A 26949-nucleotide genomic window follows, 5' to 3' on the forward strand; every position below is an offset into this window, starting at 1 on the left:
TGGTAGCTTTTACATTAAGTTAAACTTTGGAAAATGTAAAAGCTACTTTAGTTTCATGGAATAGCTGTTGCATTTTATTTTAGTTTGCTTCAATATTAATATATAAACTTTGTGAAATATAATAGCTAGTATAGTTTAATGTCAAATGTAGGTGTCAAGGACTTTTGATCTTGTACTAAATTAATTAGAAATCAGAGCCTTTAACATCACACCATGCCAACACTAGTGCTCATGAACTGTACTGTACATTTTACGGACATTTTATCAAATAATAATAATTTTAAATATTTTAGGTTTTTCATTGGTCTATTCCACAGGTTCTCAAACTCGGTCCTCAGAACCCCACACAGTTACCTTAATGTTGTCTCGTTAACAAGCTGTGTGCAAAATCAATGTTTTCCTTTTTTGGTAGCTTCTAATGAGCTTAGCTTTCTACATGCATAAAAAGCAGTACGTAGATGGCAGGATTTGAACCTGCACGGGGAAACCCCAATGGATTTCAAGCACATTGCCTCAACCACTTGGCCACAACTACCTGACCTCAATTGGATGGTGCTACTTGGAAATCAAAACATTTTTCCTGTTGGCAGAAATATCTGATGCATTTTATTTTAATTTGCTTCAATATTAATATATAAACTTTGTGAAATATAATAGCTAGTATAGTTTAAGGGTCAAATATAAGTGTCAAGGACTTTTGATCTTGTACTAAATTAATTAGAAATCAGAGCCTTTAACATCACACCATGCCAACACCAGTGCTCATGAACCATATTGTACATTTTACGGACATTTTATCAAATAATAATCATTTAAAATATATAAGGTTTTTCATTGGTCTATTCCTTAATAAAGTTTGGAATTATAACAACTGACACTGCACAATTAATAGTTTGTTGATTACCAGACATTTTTTATTACCTTTCATTACATCTCTACAGCTGTAAATCCAGATAGAAAGAATCTGCATGCACAAGTTGCCACTGGGAATCATCTATACAAGATCTTAAGCATGTACATAGAATGCAGGAATACACTGTCTAAGATTATCTGGTTTAAATAGAAGTCCATTGTAAAACAGGATATATATGTAGGAGAGCTAAGCTGAGATTGATAACTCAATTCTTAAACATAACATGCTTTGATTCTCTTCATCTTGAATGCATTTAGTTTTTAAACCAGCTTGAAAAGCAAATGGATTTCGAGTCCATCACCTTAACCACTCGGCCACAACTACCTTAATGTTGTTTCACTGACAAGCTGTGTGCAAATCAATGTTTTCATTTTTTGGTAGCTCTTACATTAAGTTAAACTTTGGAAAATGTAAAAGCTACTTTAGTTTAATGGAAAATAAAGTTATCAAGGACAAATGAGCTTAGCTTTCTACATGCTTAAAAAGCAGTACGTAGCTGGCAGGATTTGAACCTGCACGGGGAAACCCCAATGGATTTGAAGTCTATCACCTTAACCACTCGTCCACAACTACCTGACCTTGATTGGATGGTGCTACGTGGAAATCAAAACATTTTTCCTGTTGGCAGCAACAGCTGATGCATTTTATTTTAATTTGCTTCAATATTAATATATAAACTTTGTGAAATATAATAGCTAGTATAGTTTAATGTCAAATTTAGGTGTCAAGGACTTTTGATCTTGTACTAAATTAATTAGAAATCAGAGCCTTTAACATCACACCATGCCAACACCAGTGCTCATGTACTGTATTGTACATTTTACGGACATTTTATCAAATAATAATCATTTAAAATATATTAGGTTTTCCATTGGTCTATTCCACAGGTTCTCAAACTCGGTCCTCAGAACCCCACACAGTGCATGTTTTGCAGGTCTCCTCACAGAACCACAAGTAAATAATTAGCTCCACAAGTGGACCTTTTAAAATGTGTCAGTGAGTAATTAATACACCTGTGCACCTGCTGGGTTACCAGCAAAATATGCACTGTGTGTGGTCCTGAGGACTGAGTTTGAGAACCTATGGTCAATTCCTTAATAAAGTTTGGAATTATAACAACTGACACTGCACAATTAATAGTTTGTTGATTACCAGACATTTTTTCTTACCTTTCATTACATCTCTACAGCTGTAAATCCAGATAGAAAGAATCTGCAAGCACAAGTTGCCACTGGGAAACATTTATACAAGGTCACAAGCATGTACATAGAATGCAGGAAGACACTGTCTGAGATTATCTGGTTTAAAAAGAAGTCCATTGTAAAACAGGATATATATGTAGGTGAGCTAAGCTGAGATTGATAACTCAATTCTTAAACATAACATGCTTTGATTCTCTTTATCTTGAATGCATTTTGTTTTTAAACCAGCTTGAAAAGCAAACGTAGCTGACAGGATTTGAACCTGTCTGGTAGCTTCTACATTAAGTTAAACTTTGGGAAATGTAAAAGCTACATTAGTTTCATGGAAAATAAAGTTATCAAGGACAAATGAGCTTAGCTTTCTACATGCATAAAAAGCAGTACGTAGCTGGCAGGATTTGAACCTGCGCGGGGAAACCCCAATGGATTTCAAGTCCATCGCCTTTACCACTCGGCCACAACTACCTGCCCTCAATTGGATGGTGCTACGTGGAAATCAAAACATTTTTCCTGTTGGCAGCAATAGCTGATGCATTTTATTTTCATTTGCTTCAATATTAATATATAAACTTTGTGAAATATAATAGCTAGTATAGTTTAATGTCAAATTTAGGTGTCAAGGACTTTTGATCTTGTACTAAATTAATTAGAAATCAGAGCCTTTAACATCACACCATGCCAACACCAGTGCTCATGAACTGTATTGTACATTTTACGGACATTTTATCAAATAATAATCATTTAAAATATATTAGGTTTTTCATTGGTCTATTCCACAGGTTCTCAAAGTCGGTCCTCAGAACCCCACACAGTGCAGTTCTCCTCGCAGTACCACAAGTAAATAATTAGCTCCACAAGTGGACTTTTTAAAATGTGTCAGTGAGTAATTAATACACCTGTGCACCTGCTGGGTTACCTGCAAAACATGCACTGTGTGGGGTCCTGAGAACTGAGTTTGAGAACCTATGGTCTATTCCAGTGTTTCCCAACCTCGGTCCTCAAGGCACACTAACAGTGCAGGTTTTAGTGATATCCAGGCTTCAGCACTGGTGACTTAATTAGTAGCTCAGTTATTTTGATTTAACCATCTGTGCTGAAGCCTGGATATCACTAAAACCTGCACTGTTGGTGTGCCTTGAGGACCGCGGTTGGGAATGCCTGGTCTATTCCTTAATAAAGTTTGGAATTATAACAACTGACACTGCACAATTAATAGTTTGTTGATTACCAGACATTTTTTCTTACCTTTCATTACATCTCTACAGCTGTAAATCCAGATAGAAAGAATCTGCATGCACAAGTTGCCACTGGGAAACATTTATACAAGGTCACAAGCATGTACATAGAATGCAGGAAGACACTGTCTGAGATTATCTGGTTTAAAAAGAAGTCCATTGTAAAACAGGATATATATGTAGGTGAGCTAAGCTGAGATTGATAACTCAATTCTTAAACATAACATGCTTTGATTCTCTTTATCTTGAATGCATTTTGTTTTTAAACCAGCTTGAAAAGCAAACGTAGCTGACAGGATTTGAACCTGTCTGGTAGCTTCTACATTAAGTTAAACTTTGGGAAATGTAAAAGCTACATTAGTTTCATGGAAAATAAAGTTATCAAGGACAAATGAGCTTAGCTTTCTACATGCATAAAAAGCAGTACGTAGCTGGCAGGATTTGAACCTGCGCGGGGAAACCCCAATGGATTTCAAGTCCATCGCCTTTACCACTCGGCCACAACTACCTGCCCTCAATTGGATGGTGCTACGTGGAAATCAAAACATTTTTCCTGTTGGCAGCAATAGCTGATGCATTTTATTTTCATTTGCTTCAATATTAATATATAAACTTTGTGAAATATAATAGCTAGTATAGTTTAATGTCAAATTTAGGTGTCAAGGACTTTTGATCTTGTACTAAATTAATTAGAAATCAGAGCCTTTAACATCACACCATGCCAACACCAGTGCTCATGAACTGTATTGTACATTTTACGGACATTTTATCAAATAATAATCATTTAAAATATATTAGGTTTTTCATTGGTCTATTCCACAGGTTCTCAAAGTCGGTCCTCAGAACCCCACACAGTGCAGTTCTCCTCGCAGTACCACAAGTAAATAATTAGCTCCACAAGTGGACTTTTTAAAATGTGTCAGTGAGTAATTAATACACCTGTGCACCTGCTGGGTTACCTGCAAAACATGCACTGTGTGGGGTCCTGAGAACTGAGTTTGAGAACCTATGGTCTATTCCAGTGTTTCCCAACCTCGGTCCTCAAGGCACACTAACAGTGCAGGTTTTAGTGATATCCAGGCTTCAGCACTGGTGACTTAATTAGTAGCTCAGTTATTTTGATTTAACCATCTGTGCTGAAGCCTGGATATCACTAAAACCTGCACTGTTGGTGTGCCTTGAGGACCGCGGTTGGGAATGCCTGGTCTATTCCTTAATAAAGTTTGGAATTATAACAACTGACACTGCACAATTAATAGTTTGTTGATTACCAGACATTTTTTCTTACCTTTCATTACATCTCTACAGCTGTAAATCCAGATAGAAAGAATCTGCATGCACAAGTTGCCACTGGGAAACATTTATATAAGGTCACAAGCATGTACATAGAATGCTGGAAGACACTGTCTGAGATTATCTGGTTTAAAAAGAAGTCCATTGTAAAACAGGATATATATGTAGGTGAGATAAGCTGAGATTGATAACTCAATTCTTAAACATTAAATGCTTTGATTCTCTTCATCTTGAATGCATTTGTTTTTAAACCAGCTTGAAAAGCAAACATAGCTGACAGGATTTGAACCTGTGCCCGGGATACCCCAAGGGATTTCGAGTCCATCGCCTTAACCACTCGGCCAAAGTTAATGTTGTTTCATTAACAATCTGTGTGCAAAATCAATGTTTTCCTTTTTTTGGTAGCTTCTACATTAAGTTAAACTTTGGGAAATGTAAAAGCTACATTGGTTTCATGGAAAATAAAGTTATCAAGGACAAATGAGCTTAGCTTTCTACATGCATAAAAAGCAGTACGTAGATGGCAGGATTTGAACCCGCGCGGGGAAACCCCAATGGATTTCAAGCCCATTGCCTCAACCACTCGGCCACAACTACCTGACCTCGATTGGATGGTGCTACTTAGAAATCAAATTTTTTTTCCTGTTGGCAGCAATAGCTGATGCATTTTATTTTCATTTTCTTCAATATTAATATATAAACTTTGTGAAATATAATAGCTAGTATAGTTTAATGTCAAATTTAGGTGTCAAGGACTTTTGATCCTGTACTAAATTAATTAGAAATCAGAGCCTTTAACATCACACCATGCCAACACCAGTGCTCATGAACTGTATTGTACATTTTACGGACATTTTATCAAATAATAATCATTTAAAATATATTAGGTCTTTCATTGGTCTATTCCTTAATAAAATCCAGATAGAAAGAATCTGCATGCACAAGTTGCCACTGGGAAACATTTATACAAGGTCACAAGCATGTACATAGAATGCTGGAAGACACTGTCTGAGATTATCTGGTTTAAAAAGAAGTCCATTGTAAAACAGGATATATATGTAGGTGAGATAAGCTGAGATTGATAACTCAATTCTTAAACATAACATGCTTTGATTCTCTTCATCTTGAATGCATTTCGTTTTTAAACCAGCTTGAAAAGCAAATGGATTTCGAGACCATCACCTTAACCACTTGGCCACAACTACCTTAATGTTGTTTCACTAACAAGCTGTGTGCAAAATCAATGTTTTCATTTTTTGGTAGCTTTTACATTAAATTAATCTTTGGAAAATGTAAAAGCTACTTTAGTTTAATGGAAAATAAAGTTATCAAGGACAAATGAGCTTAGCTTTCTACATGCATAAAAAGCAGTACGTAGCTGGCAGGATTTGAACCTGCACGGAGAAACCCAATTGGTTTTCAAGTCCATCGCCTTAACCACTCGGCCACAACTACCTGACCTCGATTGGATAATGCTACGTGGAAATTAAAACATTTTTCCTGTTGGCAGCAATAGCTGATGCATTTTATTTTCATTTGCTTCAATATTAATATATAAACTTTGTGAAATATAATAGCTAGTATAGTTTAAGGGTCAAATATAAGTGTCAAGGACTTTTGATCTTGTACTAAATTAATTAGAAATCGGAGCCTTTAACATTACACCATGCCAACACCAGTGCTCATGAACCATATTGTACATTTTACGGACATTTTATCAAATAATAATCATTTAAAATTTATTAGGTTTTTCATTGGTCTATTCCTTAATAAAGTTTGGAATTATAACAACTGACACTGCACAATTAATAGTTTGTTGATTACCAGACATTTTTTCTTACCTTTCATTGCATCTCTACAGCTGTAAATCCAGATAGAAAGAATCTGCATGCACAAATTGCCACTGGGAATCATTTATACAAGGTCTTAAGCATGTACTTAGAATGCAGGAAGACACTGTCTGAGATTATCTTGTTTAAAAAGAAGTCCATTGTAAAACAGGATATGTATGTAGGTGAGCTAAGCTGAGATTGATAACTCAATTCTTAAACATAACATGCTTTGATTCTCTTCATCTTGAATGCATTTCATTTTTAAACCAGCTTGAAAAGCAAACGTAGCTGACAGGATTTGAACCTGTGCGGGGATAACCCAATGGATTTAGAGTCCATCGCCTTAACCACTCAGCCACAGATACCTTAATGTTGTTTCATTAACAAGCTGTGTGCAAAATCAATGTTTTCCTTTTTTTGGTAGCTTCTACATTAAGTTAAACTTTGGGAAATGTAAAAGCTACATTAGTTTCATGGAAAATAAAGTTATCAAGGACAAATGAGCTTAGCTTTCTACATGCATAAAAAGCAGTATGTAGCTGGCAGGATTTGTACCTGCGCGGGGAAACCCCAATGGATTTCAAGCCCATTGCCTCAACCACTCAGCCACAACTACCTGACCTCGATTGGATGGTGCTACTTGGAAATCAAAACATTTTTCCTGTTGGCAGAAATATCTGATGCATTTTATTTCAATTTGCTTCAATATTAATATATAAACTTTGTGAAATATAATAGCTAGTATAGTTTAAGGGTCAAATATAAGTGTCAAGGACTTTTGATCTTGTACTAAATTAATTAGAAATCGGAGCCTTTAACATCACACCATGCCAACACCAGTGCTCATGAACCATGGGTGTAATTCCAAGTTGATCGCAGCAGGAAATTTTTTAGCAGTTGGGCAAAACCATGTGCACTGCAGGGGAGGCAGATATAACATGTGCAGAGAGAGTTAGATTTGGGTGGGTTATTTTATTTCTGTGCAGGGTAAATACTGGCTGCTTTATTTTTACACTGCAAATTAGATTGCAGATTGAACACACCACACCCAAATCTAACTATCTCTGCTCATGTTAAATCTGCCTTCCCTGCAGTGCACATGGTTTTGCCCAACTGCTAAAAAAAACCCTGCTGTGATCAACTTGGAATTACCTACCATATTGTACATTTTACGGACATTTTATCAAATAATAATCATTTAAAATATATTAGGTTTTTCATTGGTTTATTCCTTAATAAAGTTTGGAATTATAACAACTGACACTGCACAATTAATAGTTTGTTGATTACCAGACATTTTTTCTTACCTTTCATTACATCTCTACAGCTGTAAATCCAGATAGAAAGAATCTGCATGCACAAATTGCCACTGGGAATCATTTATACAAGGTCTTAAGTATGTACATAGAATGCAGGAATACACTGTCTGAGATTATCTGGATTAAAAAGAAGTCCATTGTAAAACAGGATATATATGTAGGTGAGCTAAACTGAGATTGATAACTCAATTCTTAAACATAACATGCTTTGATTCTCTTCATCTTGAATGCATTTCATTTTTAAACCAGCTTGAAAAGCAAATGGATTTCAAGACCATCACCTTAACCACTCGGCCACAACTACCTTAATGTTTCACTGACAAGCTGTGTGCAAAATCAATGTTTTCATTTTTTGGTAGCTTTTACATTAAGTTAAACTTTGGAAAATGTAAAAGCTACTTTAGTTTAATGGAAAATAAAGTTATCAAGGACAAATGAGCTTAGCTTTCTACATGCATAGAAAGCAGTACATAGCTGGCATGATTTGAACCTGCACGGGGAAACCCCAATGGATTTCAAGTCCATCGCCTTAACCACTCAGCCACAACTACCTGACCTCAATTGGATGGTGCTACGTGGAAATCAAAACATTTTTCCTGTTGGCAGCAATAGCTGATGCATTTTATTTTCATTTGCTTCAATATTAATATATAAACTTTGTGAAATATAATAGCTAGTATAGTTTAATGTCAAATTTAGGTGTCAAGGACTTTTGATCTTGTACTAAATTAATTAGAAATCAGAGCCTTTAACATCACACCATGCCAACACCAGTGCTCATGAACTGTATTGTACATTTTACGGACATTTTATCAAATAATAATCATTTAAAATATATTAGGTTTTTCATTGGTCTATTCCACAGGTTCTCAAACTCGGTCCTCAGAACTGCACACAGTGCATGTTTTGCAGGTCTCCTCGCAGAACCACAAGTAAATAATTAGCTCCACAAGTGGACTTTTCAAAATGTGTCAGTGAGTAATTAAAACACCTTTGCACCTGCTGGGTTACCTGCAAAACATGCACTGTGTGGGGTCCTGAGGACTGAGTTTGAGAACCTATGGTCTATTCCTTAATAAAGTTTGGAATTATAACAACTGACACTACACAATTAATAGTTTGTTGATTACCAGACATTTTTTCTTACCTTTCATTACATCTCTACAGCTGTAAATCCAGATTGAAAGAATCTGCATGCAAAAGTTGCCACTGGGAAACATTTATACAAGGTCACAAGCATGTACATAGAATGCAGGAAGACACTGTCTGAGATTATCTGGTTTAAAAAGAAGTCCATTGTAAAACAGGATATATATGTAGGTAAGCTAAGCTGAGATTGATAACTCAATTCTTAAACATAACATGCTTTGATTCTCTTCATCTTGAATGCATTTAGTTTTTAAACCAGCTTGAAAAGCAAATGGATTTCGAGACCATCACCTTAACCACTTGGCCACAACTACCTTAATGTTGTTTCACTAACAAGCTGTGTGCAAAATCAATGTTTTCATTTTTTGGTAGCTTTTACATTAAATTAATCTTTGGAAAATGTAAAAGCTACTTTAGTTTAATGGAAAATAAAGTTATCAAGGACAAATGAGCTTAGCTTTCTACATGCATAAAAAGCAGTACGTAGCTGGCAGGATTTGAACCTGCACGGAGAAACCCAATTGGTTTTCAAGTCCATCGCCTTAACCACTCGGCCACAACTACCTGACCTCGATTGGATAATGCTACGTGGAAATTAAAACATTTTTCCTGTTGGCAGCAATAGCTGATGCATTTTATTTTCATTTGCTTCAATATTAATATATAAACTTTGTGAAATATAATAGCTAGTATAGTTTAAGGGTCAAATATAAGTGTCAAGGACTTTTGATCTTGTACTAAATTAATTAGAAATCGGAGCCTTTAACATTACACCATGCCAACACCAGTGCTCATGAACCATATTGTACATTTTACGGACATTTTATCAAATAATAATCATTTAAAATTTATTAGGTTTTTCATTGGTCTATTCCTTAATAAAGTTTGGAATTATAACAACTGACACTGCACAATTAATAGTTTGTTGATTACCAGACATTTTTTCTTACCTTTCATTGCATCTCTACAGCTGTAAATCCAGATAGAAAGAATCTGCATGCACAAATTGCCACTGGGAATCATTTATACAAGGTCTTAAGCATGTACTTAGAATGCAGGAAGACACTGTCTGAGATTATCTTGTTTAAAAAGAAGTCCATTGTAAAACAGGATATGTATGTAGGTGAGCTAAGCTGAGATTGATAACTCAATTCTTAAACATAACATGCTTTGATTCTCTTCATCTTGAATGCATTTCATTTTTAAACCAGCTTGAAAAGCAAACGTAGCTGACAGGATTTGAACCTGTGCGGGGATAACCCAATGGATTTAGAGTCCATCGCCTTAACCACTCAGCCACAGATACCTTAATGTTGTTTTATTAACAAGCTGTGTGCAAAATCAATGTTTTCCTTTTTTTGGTAGCTTCTACATTAAGTTAAACTTTGGGAAATGTAAAAGCTACATTAGTTTCATGGAAAATAAAGTTATCAAGGACAAATGAGCTTAGCTTTCTACATGCATAAAAAGCAGTATGTAGCTGGCAGGATTTGTACCTGCGCGGGGAAACCCCAATGGATTTCAAGCCCATTGCCTCAACCACTCAGCCACAACTACCTGACCTCGATTGGATGGTGCTACTTGGAAATCAAAACATTTTTCCTGTTGGCAGAAATATCTGATGCATTTTATTTCAATTTGCTTCAATATTAATATATAAACTTTGTGAAATATAATAGCTAGTATAGTTTAAGGGTCAAATATAAGTGTCAAGGACTTTTGATCTTGTACTAAATTAATTAGAAATCGGAGCCTTTAACATCACACCATGCCAACACCAGTGCTCATGAACCATGGGTGTAATTCCAAGTTGATCGCAGCAGGAAATTTTTTAGCAGTTGGGCAAAACCATGTGCACTGCAGGGGAGGCAGATATAACATGTGCAGAGAGAGTTAGATTTGGGTGGGTTATTTTATTTCTGTGCAGGGTAAATACTGGCTGCTTTATTTTTACACTGCAAATTAGATTGCAGATTGAACACACCACACCCAAATCTAACTATCTCTGCTCATGTTAAATCTGCCTTCCCTGCAGTGCACATGGTTTTGCCCAACTGCTAAAAAAAACCCTGCTGTGATCAACTTGGAATTACCTACCATATTGTACATTTTACGGACATTTTATCAAATAATAATCATTTAAAATATATTAGGTTTTTCATTGGTTTATTCCTTAATAAAGTTTGGAATTATAACAACTGACACTGCACAATTAATAGTTTGTTGATTACCAGACATTTTTTCTTACCTTTCATTACATCTCTACAGCTGTAAATCCAGATAGAAAGAATCTGCATGCACAAATTGCCACTGGGAATCATTTATACAAGGTCTTAAGTATGTACATAGAATGCAGGAATACACTGTCTGAGATTATCTGGATTAAAAAGAAGTCCATTGTAAAACAGGATATATATGTAGGTGAGCTAAGCTGAGATTGATAACTCAATTCTTAAACATAACATGCTTTGATTCTCTTCATCTTGAATGCATTTCATTTTTAAACCAGCTTGAAAAGCAAATGGATTTCAAGACCATCACCTTAACCACTCGGCCACAACTACCTTAATGTTTCACTGACAAGCTGTGTGCAAAATCAATGTTTTCATTTTTTGGTAGCTTTTACATTAAGTTAAACTTTGGAAAATGTAAAAGCTACTTTAGTTTAATGGAAAATAAAGTTATCAAGGACAAATGAGCTTAGCTTTCTACATGCATAGAAAGCAGTACATAGCTGGCATGATTTGAACCTGCACGGGGAAACCCCAATGGATTTCAAGTCCATCGCCTTAACCACTCAGCCACAACTACCTGACCTCAATTGGATGGTGCTACGTGGAAATCAAAACATTTTTCCTGTTGGCAGCAATAGCTGATGCATTTTATTTTCATTTGCTTCAATATTAATATATAAACTTTGTGAAATATAATAGCTAGTATAGTTTAATGTCAAATTTAGGTGTCAAGGACTTTTGATCTTGTACTAAATTAATTAGAAATCAGAGCCTTTAACATCACACCATGCCAACACCAGTGCTCATGAACTGTATTGTACATTTTACGGACATTTTATCAAATAATAATCATTTAAAATATATTAGGTTTTTCATTGGTCTATTCCACAGGTTCTCAAACTCGGTCCTCAGAACTGCACACAGTGCATGTTTTGCAGGTCTCCTCGCAGAACCACAAGTAAATAATTAGCTCCACAAGTGGACTTTTCAAAATGTGTCAGTGAGTAATTAAAACACCTTTGCACCTGCTGGGTTACCTGCAAAACATGCACTGTGTGGGGTCCTGAGGACTGAGTTTGAGAACCTATGGTCTATTCCTTAATAAAGTTTGGAATTATAACAACTGACACTACACAATTAATAGTTTGTTGATTACCAGACATTTTTTCTTACCTTTCATTACATCTCTACAGCTGTAAATCCAGATTGAAAGAATCTGCATGCAAAAGTTGCCACTGGGAAACATTTATACAAGGTCACAAGCATGTACATAGAATGCAGGAAGACACTGTCTGAGATTATCTGGTTTAAAAAGAAGTCCATTGTAAAACAGGATATATATGTAGGTAAGCTAAGCTGAGATTGATAACTCAATTCTTAAACATAACATGCTTTGATTCTCTTCATCTTGAATGCATTTAGTTTTTAAACCAGCTTGAAAAGCAAACGTAGCTGATAGGATTTGAACCTATGCAGGGATACCCCAATGGATTTTGAGTCCATCGCCTTAACCACTCGGCCACAGCTACCTTAATGGTGGTTCATTAACAAGCTGTGTGCAAAATCAATGTTTTCCTTTTTTGGTAGCTTCTACATTAAGTTAAACTTTGGGAAATGTAAAAGCTACATTGGTTTCATGGAAAATAAAGTTATCAAGGACAAATGAGCTTAGCTTTCTACATGCATAAAAAGCAGGACGTAGATGGCAGGATTTGAACCTGCGCTGGGAAACCCCAATGGATTTCAAGCCCATTGCCTCAACCACTCGGCCACAACTACCTGACCTCGATTGGATGGTGCTACTTGGAAATCAAAACAATTTTCCTGTTGGCAGAAATATCTGATGCATTTTATTTTAATTTGCTTCAATATTAATATATAAACTTTGTGAAATATAATAGCTAGTATAGTTTAATGTCAAATATAAGTGTCAAGGACTTTTGATCTTGTACTAAATTAATTAGAAATCGGAGCCTTTAACATCACACCATGCCAACACCAGTGCTCATGAACCATATTGTACATTTTACGGACATTTTATCAAATAATAATCATTTAAAATTTATTAGGTTTTTCATTGGTCTATTCCTTAATAAAGTTTGGAATTATAACAACTGACACTGCACAATTAATAGTTTGTTGATTACCAGACATTTTTTCTTACCTTTCATTACATCTCTACCGCTGTAAATCCAGATAGAAAGAATCTGCATGCACAAGTTGCCACTGGGAATCATTTATACAAGGTCTTAAGCATGTACATAGAATGCAGGAATACACTGTCTGAGATTATCTGGTTTAAAAAGAAGTCCATTGTAAAACAGGATATATATGTAGATGAGCTAAGCTGAGATTGATAACTCAATTCTTAAACATAACATGCTTTGATTCTCTTCATCTTGAATGCATTTCATTTTTAAACCAGCTTGAAAAGCAAATGGACTTCGAGTCCATCACCTTAACCACTCGGCCACAACTACCTTAATGTTGTTTCACTGACAAGCTGTGTGCAAAATCAATGTTTTCATTTTTTGGTAGCTTTTACATTAAGTTAAACTTTGGAAAATGTAAAAGCTACTTTAGTTTAATGGAAAATAAAGTTATCAAGGACAAATGAGCTTAGCTTTCTACATGCATAAAAAGCAGTGCGTAGCTGGCAGGATTTGAACCTGCACGGGGAAACCCCAATGGATTTCAAGTCCATCGCCTTAACCACTCGGCCACAACTACCTGCCCTCAATTGGATGATGCTACGTGGAAATCAAAACATTTTTCCTGTTGGCAGCAATAGCTGATGCATTTTATTTTAATTTGCTTCAATATTAATATATAAACTTTGTGAAATATAATAGCTAGTTTAGTTTAATGTCAAATTTAGGTGTCAAGGACTTTTGATCTTGTACTAAATTAATTAGAAATCAGAGCCTTTAACATCACACCATGCCAACACTAGTGCTCATGAACTGTATTGTACATTTTACGGATATTTTATCAAATAATAATCATTTTAAATATATTAGGTTTTCCATTGGTCTATTCCACAGGTTCTCAAACTCGGTCCTCAGAACCCCACACAGTGCATGTTTTGCAGGTCTCCTCACAGAACCACAAGTAAATAATTAGCTCCACAAGTGGACCTTTTAAAATGTGTCAGTGAGTAATTAATACACCTGTGCACCTGCTGGGTTACCTGCAAAACATGCACTGTGTGGGGTCCTGAGGACTGAGTTGGAGAACCTATGGTCTATTCCTTAATAAAGTTTGGAATTATAACAACTGACACTGCACAATTAATAGTTTGTTGATTACCAGACATTTTTTCTTACCTTTCATTACATCTCTACAGCTGTAAATCCAGATAGAAAGATTCTGCATGCACAAGTTGCCACTGGGAAACATTTATACAAGGTCACAATTATGTACATAGAATGCAGGAAGACACTGTCTGAGATTATCTGGTTTAAAAAGAAGTCCATTGTAAAACAGGATATATATGTAGGTGAGCTAAGCTGAGATTGATAACTCAATTCTTAAACATAACATGCTTTGATTCTCCATCTTGAATGCATTTCATTTTTAAACCAGCTTGAAAAGCAAACGTAGCTGACAGGATTTGAACCTGTGCAGGAATACCCCAATGGATTTCGAGTCCATCGCCTTAACCACTCGGCCACAGCTACCTTAATGTTGTTTCATTAACAAGCTGTGTGCAAAATCAATGTTTTCCTTTTTTTGGTAGCTTCTACATTAAGTTAAACTTTGGGAAATGTAAAAGCTACATTAGTTTCATGGAAAATAAAGTTATCAAGGACAAATGAGCTTAGCTTTCTACATGCATAAAAAGCAGTACGTAGATAGCAGGATTTGAACCTGCGCGGGGAAACCCCAATGGATTTCAAGCCCATTGCCTCAACCACTCAGCCACAACTACCTGACCTCGATTGGATGGTGCTACTTGGAAATCAAAACATTTTTCCTGTTGGCAGAAATATCTGATGCATTTTATTTTAATTTGCTTCAATATTAATATATAAACTTTGTGAAATATAATAGCTAGTATAGTTTAAGGGTCAAATATAAGTGTCAAGGACTTTTGATCTTGTACTAAATTAATTAGAAATCGGAGCCTTTAACATCACACCATGCCAACACCAGTGCTCATGAACCATATTGTACATTTTACGGACATTTTATCAAATAATAATCATTTAAAATATATTAGGTTTTTCATTGGTCTATTCCTTAATAAAGTTTGGAATTATAACAACTGACACTGCACAATTAATAGTTTGTTGATTACCAGACATTTTTTCTTACCTTTCATTACATCTCTACAGCTGTAAATCCAGATAGAAAGAATCTGCATGCACAAGTTGCCACTGGGAAACATTTATACAAGGTCACAAGCATGTACATAGAATGCTGGAAGACACTGTCTGAGATTATCTGGTTTAAAAAGAAGTCCATTGTAAAACAGGATATATATGTAAGTGAGATAAGCTGAGATTGATAACTCAATTCTTAAACATAACATGCTTTGATTCTCTTCATCTTGAATGCATTTCGTTTTTAAACCAGCTTGAAAAGCAAATGGATTTCGAGACCATCACCTTAACCACTTGGCCACAACTACCTTAATGTTGTTTCACTAAAAAGCTGTGTGCAAAATCAATGTTTTCATTTTTTGGTAGCTTTTTTTTTTCTTTTCAATAAATGTTTATTGATTAAAGCTAATAACAAGTTATTGCAAGTTATAAAAGACAGCGTTTACAAATCAAGTATTAATAAGTCTGTTTGATACAAGCAATAACTGTGTACAAACTTAACAAGGCCTGCTGTTGGGGGACTCCCTGGATGGGGCCTTATCTTAAATTCAAGGTCGCTTCTGGCCGTTCTAGGTGCAGGCTGTCTCAATAAAACATTTCCAAATTTTAAAGCAGTTCAAGAAAACAGGACAGCGGAGAGCATAGGGTGGAAAGGAAAGGAAAGGAAAGAAAAAAGAGGGAAAAAGGGGGGGGGGTTAGAGAATCTGAGAAGAGGGGGGAAGGGGGTGGGGGAAGGTCATATCGAACCTTCCATGTCTAATCTGGTCGGGGGTCCGAAGTATATGCCTCTAGCTTCAGTCGTTCCCAAGAGGACAGCGGGAGAGCCCAGGCAGAGGACTAAGACCAATGGTCTAGGTCACTACAGCAATGTCGAGTAAGCTTGCGAGGCCTTAAATTCCAGCCAAGGGGACCAAGTAGTCGTAAACCTCTGATTCGTCTCCGGGGTCACCCGCAGTTACTCCATAGTCGTATACCAATCTACCCTGGAGACCCACTCCCTCACGGTAGGAGGTTGAATAGATCGCCAATGAACCGGAATGACCGCTTTGGCTGCGCTATTGAGAAACTTTAATAGAGATTTTTTATATGTTGACAGGGGCCATGAAGTACAGTTAAGAAGCCAGAAAGTAGGCTCCGAGGGAACCCCTGGGTCCACTATCAATTTTGAAATTGCTATAACTTTGTCCCAAAAGCGACGAAGTTCGGGGCAGCTCCACCAGATATGCAACGGGAAGCCCGGTTGGTTATTACATCGCCAACATATATCTGGTACATTGGGAAACATTTTAGCTAATGTTTGGGGACACCTGTACCAACGAGATAAGACTTTAAAATGCGTCTCAAGGATCGAATAACTAGAGGAGCTGGCAAAGGTGGCCTGGAAGCTCCTCTCCCAGTCCTCCTCTGACAAGTCCATCTGCACATCATGGCCCCAGTCTCTAGCATACTTGGGTAGATCTGGGAATTTATTCTCAATCAGAAGTCTATAGCACTTTGAGAGAAAGTGTGATGGGCGAGAAGGTTCCAGGCAGAGGCTCTCAAAAGCTGTTAATGATCTACTCAGGCTCGGGCGTATAGTACTCCCAATGGCAAAATGTTTTAATTGGAGGTATTTCCAAATCTCTGAAGGTGAAAGGTTCCACTTGGATTGCATTAAGGGGAAAGGGATCATCTCTCCACGCTCCACCAGCCCGCCAACACGTGTCACCCCCGCCCTTTTCCAAGAGTCGAATCCCCGGCCTGAGGCTGCTGGTGGGAAATCTGGGTTATTGAACAGTGGGGTCAAAGGGGAATATTTAGAAGAAATATGTGGTAATACCCTAAGTCTACCCCAGCGTGTAAGTGTAGGGCCAATAGTAGGATGGTCTACCTGTGGCAGCCTTGAGCGCCAGGGGTAGTATGCAATGGGGGCAGGCATCACTGATCCCTCGATATGAACCCACTGTTTTATGTCATGTGGGCGCGACCATTCCATAATTCGGTGAAGGATAATAGCCTCATAGTAGAGTGTAAAGTGCGGTAGCTGGAGACATCCCTTGTGTTTAGGGCGAAAAAGGATGTCGTGTTGGAAACGAGGCCGTTTATCTCCCCAGACAAAGTCCCTCACAAGATTATGTAAATCTTTAAACCACGCTTTGGGAATGGATATCGGGAGCGCCTGGAGGAGATAAAGGACTCTCGGCAGAACATTCATTTTAATGACACTAAGCCTCCCCAACCAGGACAGCCTTCTGTTACCCCAATCCCGGAACTCAGAACGGAGTGAGGTCAATAGTTTTTTGAAGTTTTCGTCAAAAAGGCGTGATAGGTCTTTATGCAGCGTGATCCCCAAGTATTTGAAGCTTGAGGGGTGCCAGTGGAAGGGGAAAGATTGTTTAAGATTATCAAGGGCTTGGGAGGGCATCGACACGTTCACTGCCACTGACTTAGAGAGGTTAATCTTGAAGTTTGACATGGAGCCATATCTATCAAGTTCGGACATCAGGTTGGGGACAGGCACCACCGGGTTCGACAAGATAGCTAGCAGGTCATCTGCGAACAGTGCGAGTTTGAATTCTCTGCCCCCCTTAGTGAGTCCCGAGATGTTCGGATTTAATCTAATGGCTCACGCCAAGGCCTCCATACAGAGGACAAAAATTAGGGGCGAGAGGGGACATCCTTGTCTAGTACCATTCCGTATCGGAACCGGGCGGGACAAGTCTCCATTAATTTTGATCCTTGCAGAGGGGGAGTTATAAAGTGCTAAAATGCGGCCCAAGCTGACCGGTCCCAGCCCCAGGTGACGCAGGACCCCCTCCATAAATATCCAATCAACTCTGTTGAAAGCCTTCTCGGCATCGGTTGAAAGCACCACCATTGGTTCATGTTTGCTCGAGGCCAAGTGCATCAAATCAATGATCTTGGTGGTGTTATCGCGCGCTTCCCTTCCGGGTATGAAACCCACCTGATCCGAATGCACAATGTTGGGGAGTAGCAGCTTCAATCTGTTTGCTATAAGTTTAGCAAACAGCTTGACGTCTGTGTTGAGGAGGGATATGGGTCGGTAACTAGCACATTGAGCAGGGTCTTTCCCCTCCTTTGGTATAACTGTAATGAAGGTCTCTAATGATTGACGGGAGAAACCACGGTCATCAGAGATCTCGCTGAATGCCAGTAGCATTTTAGGCAGGAGAGTATTCTTAAAGAGCTTATAATAAGAAACTGTATAGCCATCTGGGCCTGGGCTTTTCCCGGAAGGAGCTTCCTTAAGGGCTTGTTCCAATTCCGGGAGGGAAAAGGGGGAGTCTAGCCAAGCACTCTCATCCGCTGATATTCTAGGGAGTCCCGCGTCACCCAGGTATCCCTCCACCAGGTCTCGAGTTGTTGACAGGGATGTTGGGGTTCTAGGTGGCTGGAGATTATATAGTTTGGTGTAGTAAGCGTGGAAGGTTTCGGCGATGTCCTTTGTAAGGGTGCGGCGGGTCCCCGCCGCATCCTGTATCGACTGTATAAATAGCGTGGCCCTCTGTGCTCTGAGCGCCCTAGCCAGTAGCTTCCCCGGTCTGTTGCCCCATTGATAAAAGCGGTTTCTACAGAGCCTATAGTCCCTCTTAATGTCTGCAAACAACAATGTGTTGAGAGCAGATCTCGTCTCGGTCAAGGCGGTCAGCACCGATGGGGAGGGATTTGTTTTGTGTGTTGTCTCTAAGTCCTTAAGCCGTTGGAGTAAAGCGGTCTTTTCCCCGAGTCTCTCTTTTTTCAGCATGGAGCCTAGCTGTATGAGCTTCCCCCTCAGAACACACTTGTGGGCCTCCCACACCGTGACCCTGGAGACATCTGGTGTCTCATTATTTAGAAAATAATTCTCCAAAGTCTCAAGCAGCTGGGGTTGGAACCTCGTATCCATTAGAAGTTGTTCATTCAACCGCCAGGTACATTGCTTGGAGTGTGGATGGGATGTCCCCAGGGTCAGGTAGACGGGAGCGTGGTCCGACCAAGTAATTAGTCCAATAGCTGTTCCCTTATCTAGATGCAGGAATCTGTGAGGTAGGAGGAAGTAGTCCAATCTAGAGTAAGTGTCGTGGGGTCTGGAGTAGAACGTATAGTCCCTGTCCCCAGGGTGTTGGAGCCGCCAGGTGTCAATCAGCTGGTGGTCGTGGAGAGACCGTCGCACTCTACGGTGCAATGCTAGGGAGGGTCTTGCCGGCGTCCCAGAGATGTCCACCTCAGGTTGGAGGGTCCAATTAAGATCGCCTCCAATAACTGGAATACCCGCTACCAAGGGGGCAATGCGGTTGAGAGCCTTCGCCAAGAAACTGGGTTGTGATTGATTGGGAGCGTATAGATTAATAAATGTATACAGCTGATCGAACAGTGTACATTTCACTAAGAGTATCCTGCCCTCCCCCAAAGACTCAGACGTTATATCTCGAAAAGGCAGACGTTTAGATAGCAAAATGGCTACTCCCAAAGATTTACCTTTGCTGTTATTATTGTAGAAGGAATGTGGGTAGTTACGATCCTTGAGACCCAGGGCCACTCCCACTTTGAAGTGGGTTTCCTGTAAGAAAGCCACATCAGCTCTGAATGCAAAGAGGTCCCTAAGCAACCTTGAGCATTTTTCCGGGACATTGAGGCCTTTCACATTAAGGGAAACCAGTTTTATATTTGTCACCTTAGGGTCTACCGCCATCGTCCAGAAACACGTCGGGAATGCTTAGTCCGACCAGGAAGACAGGACTACTCGCTCAGCAGAGAGTCACACAGTAGGGGTGGGGGGGGGAGGAGAGGGAAAGAAGGAAACAGAAGCAAAGAAAACATAAAGAAGGTAGGTCGATAGACCTAACATACTCAAATATCAGCTGAAGAATTAAACTGAATAAATGAAAACTCTACCGCCTCTCGGGAGCTCGGACGTGCTAATCGCGTTGGAGACCAAGAATACTCGGGCGGTGCTGGGGCGAACTGGGGGGTCAGCGCCAGCCCCAACCCCAACAGGAAATATAACATCACAATCAATAATATACCTTAACGGTTTGATCACACAACGAAGAAAAACAACCACTGAAAAGAAATGTAATTTAACCAGGAGCAGGTATCTCCTACCCGCTCAGCTGGTGAACGTTTGTCGAGTCGAGTGCGATCTCGATGTCCTGGCCACCTCCCCGCGGGGAGAGTGTGTCGCACGACAAGGAGATCCCTCGAGTCGGCAACAATTCTATTAAGCTAAGGAAGGATCACTCAGAATTGCTTCAGTGAATGTTCCAAACCAGGTCGAAACCTTCATCTCTTCGTCGACTGCGTAGAGGAACACTGCTCTCTAGGGGGTCTCGGATTGCGGTGGACAAGGTGCCAGTCGTTGTCGGGGTGGGAGAGTTCAGGTGGGGCACCGTCGGTCAGAGGCTCCTGCCATTCTGGAAGAGAGACCTGTGGTATCCCCAGTGCTTGGCAGAAAAGGGGCAAGTCGGAGGAGTCTTTAAAGGTGTATATTGTCCCATTGTGCGAGGTCTGGAGGCCAAAAGGGAAGCTCCATCTATATTTAATGCCCAGCTTCCGGAGTTCTGCAGTGAGCGGGTGTAAGGCTCTACGCTTTTGCAGGGTCGTCCACGATAGGTCCTGGAAGATCTGAAGTTTATGAGAGGCCGTCTCTATCACATCCATGCGGCGGGTTTTGCGAAGGATCTCCTCTTTTTCCGTGTAATAATGTAGACGACAGATGATGTCGCGGGGGCGATCAGATGGTGCGCCCCTGGGTCGCAGGGCTCGGTGGGCCCTGTCGAACTCGATTATTGAAGCAGGATTACGGCCCAGAATTTCATTGAAAACCGTCGTGAGGAAGTCAATGAGGCAAGCAGGTGCGATATCCTCCGAGACCACCCTGACCCTCATGTTATTTCTCCTTCCGCGGTTATCCAAATCTTCTACACGGTCTTGGAGCTGTTGGAGGTAGGACGCCTGCTTGATAACGGTGGCCCTGAGGGCGTTATGTGCAGCTGCTGTGTCTGAAGAGAAGCCTTCGAGCGTAGACAGGCGGGAGCCGATGTGCGTTATTTCTGCTTGAACCGCAGCAATCTCTGAGCGGACCGTTTCCCTGACTCTACCTTCCAAGTGTTCAAAGTCCTGCTTAGTTGGGAGGGCCTGAAGCAGGGTCAGAATCTGGGCGAGACTTCCCGGGTCCGTCGTGGCGTGTGGGGCTGCCGCCTGTGATCCCACTTGGGAAGCCGAGTCCGAGACAGGCGAGAGACGTGGGGTCGAGGGTAGTGAGGCGTCCGCCGTGGGGGCGGAGCCCTGGGGGAGAAGAAATTGCCTCATGTCAACCGAGGTCGGGGTATCCATTGAACGCTTCGGGGTGAGTGTATGTGACTTCCTTCCTCTCCCTTGCGGTCCTTTCTTTCCTCTCACCATGGGGCACCTTGGGTACGTCAGTAGAACATCAGAAGTAACGTTGTGTGATTAGAGCATCATCCCGTCAGGGTCAGCACCAGCACGCCACCCCAGAGTCTAGGTGGCTAGCCGGCCATCAGTATAAGAGTAAACTTGCAAAAAAGAGACAGTCAGGCCGCAGGGCCATGGGTTAAGAGAAAATTCCGGGTCCTCTACGGCAAAGAAATGGTGGCTGGGTGACACAGTAGGGACTGAGCGCGGAAATGGCAGAGATGACAGCAGGAGTGAGCTCTACACTACATGTGACAGAGCACAGGGACCAGGGACTGCAGTGAGACCTGTGCAGCAGTGTGAGTATGGTGCCAGTCACAAGATGTCTGCCATTCAGCAGCAAACAGCAGTTTCCTCTATGGGTTTCCCAGCCGTCCTCCACCCTTTTTATAACTAAAGCAGTGCAGCTGGGTCTCAGTAGGAGAGAGCGAGGGTGCTGGATCTCCGGGGGGTCAAAGCGAGCGTGCTGCAGGAGGTCTCAGGCGCCGAGCGGTGCCAGCCGCAAGATGGCCGCCGGCCGCCAGTCACAGGCGCCTCGGCCTATGCACCCAGCAGGATCACCTTTCCCCCTTCCCTTCCAGGGCACTGGGGTCCGTCGGGGGCAGAGGAGCGGCGTCCAGGTGAGGTTGGGGGTCCGCAGTGGCGATCGGGTCGGGACCGGGTGACGGCCGTTCTCGGCGGCCCGCTTCCAAAATCGAGGCCCCGGCTTTTGTGGATGGAGTAGGCCGCAATCCGCAGGGGGCAGCGCAGGTCCCCCCCGATTCCGCGGCTTCGGTCCCTCAGAGCAGGGAGATCTGGAGGGTCCAGGGGGCAATTTCTGTGCTGCTGAGTGGGCAGGGGCCCAGGTTAGGGCTTAGAAAGGGGAAAAGCAGGCTGGAGCTTCCCAGGGACACGTCTTCCCCTGTTGCCGGCTAGACCACGCCCCCATTTTTTGGTAGCTTTTACATTAAATTAATCTTTGGAAAATGTAAAAGCTACTTTAGTTTAATGGAAAATAAAGTTATCAAGGACAAATGAGCTTAGCTTTCTACATGCATAAAAAGCAGTACGTAGCTGGCAGGATTTGTACCTGCACGGGGAAACCCCATTGGATTTCAAGTCCATCGCCTTAACCACTCGACCACAACTACCTGACCTCAATTGGATGGTGCTACGTTGAAATCAAAACATTTTTCCTGTTGGCAGCAATAGCTGATGCATTTTATTTTCATTTGCTTCAATATTAATATATAAACTTTGTGAAATATAATAGCTAGTATAGTTTAATGTCAAATTTAGGTGTCAAGGACTTTTGATCTTATACTAAATTAATTAGAAATCAGAGCCTTTAACATCACACCATGCCAACACCAGTGCTCATGAACTGTATTGTACATTTTACGGACATTTTATCAAATAATAATCATTTAAAATATATTAGGTTTTTCATTGGTCTATTCCACAGGTTCTCAAACTCGGTCCTCAGAACCCCACACAGTGCATGTTTTGCAGGTCTCCTCGCAGAACCACAAGTAAATAATTAGCTCCACAAGTGGACTTTTTAAAATGTGTCAGTGAGTAATTAAAATACCTTTGCACCTGCTGGGTTACCTGCAAAACATGCACTGTGTGGGGTCATGAGGACTGAGTTTGAGAACCTATGGTCTATTCCTTAATAAAGTTTGGAATTATAACAATTGACACTGCACAATTAATAGTTTGTTGATTACCAGACATTTTTTCTTACCTTTCATTACATCTCTACAGCTGTAAATCCAGATAGAAAGAATCTGCATGCACAAGTTGCCACTGGGAATCATTTATACAAGGTCTTAAGCATATACATAGAATGCAGGAATACACTGTCTGAGATTATCTGGTTTAAAAAGAAGTCCATTGTAAAACAGGATATATATGTAGGTGAGCTAAGCTGAGAATGATAACTCAATTCTTAAACATAACATGCTTTGATTCTCTTCATCTTGAATGCATTTCGTTTTTAAACCAGCTTGAAAAGCAAACGTAGCTGACAGGATTTGAACCTGTGGGGGGATACCCCAATAGATTTCGAGTCCATCGCCTTAACCACTCGGCCACAGCTACCTTAATGATGTTTCATGAACAAGCTGTGTGCAAAATCAATGTTTTCCTTTTTTGGTAGCTTCTACATTAAGTTAAACTTTGGGAAATGTAAAAGCTACATTAGTTTCATGGAAAATAAAGTTATCAAGGACAAATGAACTTAGCTTTCTACATGCATAGAAAGCAGTACGTAGCTGGCATGATTTGAACCTGCGCGGGGAAACCCCAACGGATTTCAAGTCCATCACCTTAACCACTCGGCCACAACTACCTGACCTCAATTGGATGGTGCTACGTGGAAATCAAAACATTTTTCCTGTTGGCAGCAATAGCTGATGCATTTTATTTTCATTTGCTTCAATATTAATATATAAACTTTGTGAAATATAATAGCTAGTTTAGTTTAATGTCAAATTTAGGTGTCAAGGACTTTTGATCTTGTACTAAATTAATTAGAAATCAGAGCCTTTAACATCACACCATGCCAACACCAGTGCTCATGAACTGTATTGTACATTTTACGGACATTTTATCAAATAATAATCATTTAAAATTTATTAGGTTTTTCATTGGTCTATTTCTTAATAAAGTTTGGAATTATAACAACTGACACTGCACAATTAATAGTTTGTTGATTACCAGACATTTTTTCTTACCTTTCATTACATCTCTACAGCTGTAAATCCAGATAGAAAGAATCTGCATGCACAAGTTGCCACTGGGAATCATTTATACAAGGTCTTAAGCATGTACATAGAATGCAGGAATACACTGTCTGAGATTATCTGGTTTAAAAAGAAGTCCATTGTAAAACAGGATATATATGTAGGTGAGCTAAGCTGAGATTGATAACTCAATTCTTAAACATAACATGCTTTGATTCTCTTCATCTTGAATGCATTTCGTTTTTAAACCAGCTTGAAAAGCAAATGGATTTCGAGACCATCACCTTAACCACTCGGCCACAACTACCTTAATGTTGTTTCACTGACAAGCTGTGTGCAAAATCAATGTTTTCATTTTTTGGTAGCTTTTACATTAAGTTAAACTTTGGGAAATGTAAAAGCTACATTAGTTTAATGGAAAATAAAGTTATCAAGGACAAATGAGCTTAGCTTTCTACATGCATAGAAAGCAGTACGTAGCTGGCATGATTTGAACCTGCGCGGGGAAACTCCAATGGATTTCAAGTCCATCGCCTTAACCACTCGACCACAACAACCTGACCTCAATTGGATGGTGCTACGTGGAAATCAAAACATTTTTCCTGTTGGCAGCAATAGCTGATGCATTTTATTTTCATTTGCTTCAATATTAATATATAAACTTTGTGAAATATAATAGCTAGTATAGTTTAATGTCAAATTTAGGTGTCAAGGACTTTTGATCTTGTACTAAATCAATTAGAAATCAGAGCCTTTAACATCACACCATGCCAACACCAGTGCTCATGAACTGTATTGTACATTTTACGGACATTTTATCAAATAATAATCATTTAAAATATATTAGGTTTTTCATTGGTCTATTCCACAGGTTCTCAAACTCGGTCCTCAGAACTGCACACAGTGCATGTTTTGCAGGTTTCCTCGCAGAACCACAAGTAAATAATTAGCTCCACAAGTGGACTTTTTAAAATGTGTCAGTGAGTAATTAAAACACCTTTGCACCTGCTGGGTTACCTGCAAAACATGCACTGTTTGGGGTCATGAGGACTGAGTTTGAGAACCTATGGTCTATTCCTTAATAAAGTTTGGAATTATAACAACTGACACTGCACAATTAATAGTTTGTTGATTACCAGACATTTTTTCTTACCTTTCATTACATCTCTACAGCTGTAAATCCAGATAGAAAGAATCTTCATGCACAAGTTGCCACTGGGAATCATTTATACAAGGTCTTAAGCATGTATATAGAATGCAGGAATACACTGTCTGAGATTATCTGGTTTAAAAAGAAGTCCATTGTAAAATAGGATATATATGTAGGTAAACTAAGCTGAGATTGATAACTCAATTCTTAAACATAACATGCTTTGATTCTCTTCATCTTGAATGCATTTCGTTTTTAAACCAGCTTGAAAAGCAAATGGATTTCGAGTCCATCACCTTAACCACTCGGCCACAACTACCTTAATGTTGTTTCACTGACAAGCTGTGTGCAAAATCAATGTTTTCATTTTTTGGTAGCTTTTACATTAATTTAAACTTTGGAAAATGTAAAAGCTACTTTAGTTTAATGGAAAATAAAGTTATCAAGGACAAATGAGCTTAGCTTTCTACATGCATAAAAAGCAGTACGTAGCTAGCAAGAATTGAACCTGCGTGGGGAAACCCCAATGGATTTCAAGTCCATCGCCTTAACCTCTCGGCCACAACTACCTGACCTTGATGGGATTGTGCTACGTGGAAATCAAAACATTTTTCCTGTTGGCAGCAATAGCTGATGCATTTTATTTTCATTTGCTTCAATATTAATATATAAACTTTGTGAAATATAATAGCTAGTATAGTTTAATGTCAAATTTAGGTGTCAAGGACTTTTGATCTTGTACTAAATTAATTAGAATCAGAGCCTTTAACATCATACCATGCCAACACTAGTGCTCATGAACTGTATTGTACATTTTACGGACATTTTATCAAATAATAATCATTTAAAATATATTAGGTTTTTCATTGCTCTATTCCACAGGTTCTCAAACTCGGTCCTCAGAACCCCACACAGTGCTTGTTTTGGAGGTCTCCTCGCAGAACCACAAGTAAATAATTAGCTCCACAAGTGGACTTTTTAAAATGTGTCAGTGAGTAATTAATACACCTGTGCACCTGCTGGGTTACCTGCAAAACATGCACTGTGTGGGGTCCTGAGGACTGAGTTTGAGAACCTATGGTCTATTCCTTAATAAAGTTTGGAATTATAACAACTGACACTGCACAATTAATAGTTTGTTGATTACCAGACATTTT

General features: G+C 39.6%; 19 non-coding genes across 19 annotated transcripts; all 19 read right to left on the reverse strand.

The window, feature by feature from the left end:
• Window positions 1-2498: 2498 nt before the first annotated feature.
• TRNAS-UGA (transfer RNA serine (anticodon UGA)) lies at window positions 2499-2580 on the reverse strand. Its single transcript has one exon. It is a non-coding gene; the product is annotated as a tRNA-Ser (tRNA).
• A 1196-nt stretch (window positions 2581-3776) lies between these two features.
• Window positions 3777-3858, reverse strand: TRNAS-UGA (transfer RNA serine (anticodon UGA)). Its single transcript has one exon. It is a non-coding gene; the product is annotated as a tRNA-Ser (tRNA).
• A 1300-nt stretch (window positions 3859-5158) lies between these two features.
• Window positions 5159-5240, reverse strand: TRNAS-UGA (transfer RNA serine (anticodon UGA)). Its single transcript has one exon. It is a non-coding gene; the product is annotated as a tRNA-Ser (tRNA).
• Window positions 5241-6016: 776 nt separating this feature from the next.
• TRNAS-UGA (transfer RNA serine (anticodon UGA)) lies at window positions 6017-6098 on the reverse strand. The gene has a single exon. It is a non-coding gene; the product is annotated as a tRNA-Ser (tRNA).
• Window positions 6099-7009: 911 nt separating this feature from the next.
• TRNAS-UGA (transfer RNA serine (anticodon UGA)) lies at window positions 7010-7091 on the reverse strand. The gene has a single exon. It is a non-coding gene; the product is annotated as a tRNA-Ser (tRNA).
• A 1172-nt stretch (window positions 7092-8263) lies between these two features.
• TRNAS-UGA (transfer RNA serine (anticodon UGA)) lies at window positions 8264-8345 on the reverse strand. The gene has a single exon. It is a non-coding gene; the product is annotated as a tRNA-Ser (tRNA).
• Window positions 8346-9425: 1080 nt separating this feature from the next.
• TRNAS-UGA (transfer RNA serine (anticodon UGA)) lies at window positions 9426-9507 on the reverse strand. The gene has a single exon. It is a non-coding gene; the product is annotated as a tRNA-Ser (tRNA).
• A 911-nt stretch (window positions 9508-10418) lies between these two features.
• On the reverse strand, window positions 10419-10500 carry TRNAS-UGA (transfer RNA serine (anticodon UGA)). Its single transcript has one exon. It is a non-coding gene; the product is annotated as a tRNA-Ser (tRNA).
• A 1172-nt stretch (window positions 10501-11672) lies between these two features.
• TRNAS-UGA (transfer RNA serine (anticodon UGA)) lies at window positions 11673-11754 on the reverse strand. Its single transcript has one exon. It is a non-coding gene; the product is annotated as a tRNA-Ser (tRNA).
• An 870-nt stretch (window positions 11755-12624) lies between these two features.
• Window positions 12625-12706, reverse strand: TRNAL-CAA (transfer RNA leucine (anticodon CAA)). The gene has a single exon. It is a non-coding gene; the product is annotated as a tRNA-Leu (tRNA).
• Window positions 12707-12874: 168 nt separating this feature from the next.
• TRNAS-UGA (transfer RNA serine (anticodon UGA)) lies at window positions 12875-12956 on the reverse strand. Its single transcript has one exon. It is a non-coding gene; the product is annotated as a tRNA-Ser (tRNA).
• Window positions 12957-13825: 869 nt separating this feature from the next.
• Window positions 13826-13907, reverse strand: TRNAS-UGA (transfer RNA serine (anticodon UGA)). The gene has a single exon. It is a non-coding gene; the product is annotated as a tRNA-Ser (tRNA).
• An 868-nt stretch (window positions 13908-14775) lies between these two features.
• TRNAS-CGA (transfer RNA serine (anticodon CGA)) lies at window positions 14776-14857 on the reverse strand. The gene has a single exon. It is a non-coding gene; the product is annotated as a tRNA-Ser (tRNA).
• Window positions 14858-15026: 169 nt separating this feature from the next.
• Window positions 15027-15108, reverse strand: TRNAS-UGA (transfer RNA serine (anticodon UGA)). The gene has a single exon. It is a non-coding gene; the product is annotated as a tRNA-Ser (tRNA).
• Window positions 15109-22964: 7856 nt separating this feature from the next.
• On the reverse strand, window positions 22965-23046 carry TRNAS-UGA (transfer RNA serine (anticodon UGA)). The gene has a single exon. It is a non-coding gene; the product is annotated as a tRNA-Ser (tRNA).
• An 870-nt stretch (window positions 23047-23916) lies between these two features.
• On the reverse strand, window positions 23917-23998 carry TRNAS-CGA (transfer RNA serine (anticodon CGA)). Its single transcript has one exon. It is a non-coding gene; the product is annotated as a tRNA-Ser (tRNA).
• A 168-nt stretch (window positions 23999-24166) lies between these two features.
• On the reverse strand, window positions 24167-24248 carry TRNAS-UGA (transfer RNA serine (anticodon UGA)). Its single transcript has one exon. It is a non-coding gene; the product is annotated as a tRNA-Ser (tRNA).
• Window positions 24249-25117: 869 nt separating this feature from the next.
• Window positions 25118-25199, reverse strand: TRNAS-UGA (transfer RNA serine (anticodon UGA)). The gene has a single exon. It is a non-coding gene; the product is annotated as a tRNA-Ser (tRNA).
• A 1080-nt stretch (window positions 25200-26279) lies between these two features.
• On the reverse strand, window positions 26280-26361 carry TRNAS-UGA (transfer RNA serine (anticodon UGA)). Its single transcript has one exon. It is a non-coding gene; the product is annotated as a tRNA-Ser (tRNA).
• Window positions 26362-26949: the final 588 nt, after the last annotated feature.

This window comes from Pseudophryne corroboree, chromosome 11 (genome assembly GCF_028390025.1).
Source record: "Pseudophryne corroboree isolate aPseCor3 chromosome 11, aPseCor3.hap2, whole genome shotgun sequence".
NCBI classification, from domain to species: domain Eukaryota; kingdom Metazoa; phylum Chordata; class Amphibia; order Anura; family Myobatrachidae; genus Pseudophryne; species Pseudophryne corroboree.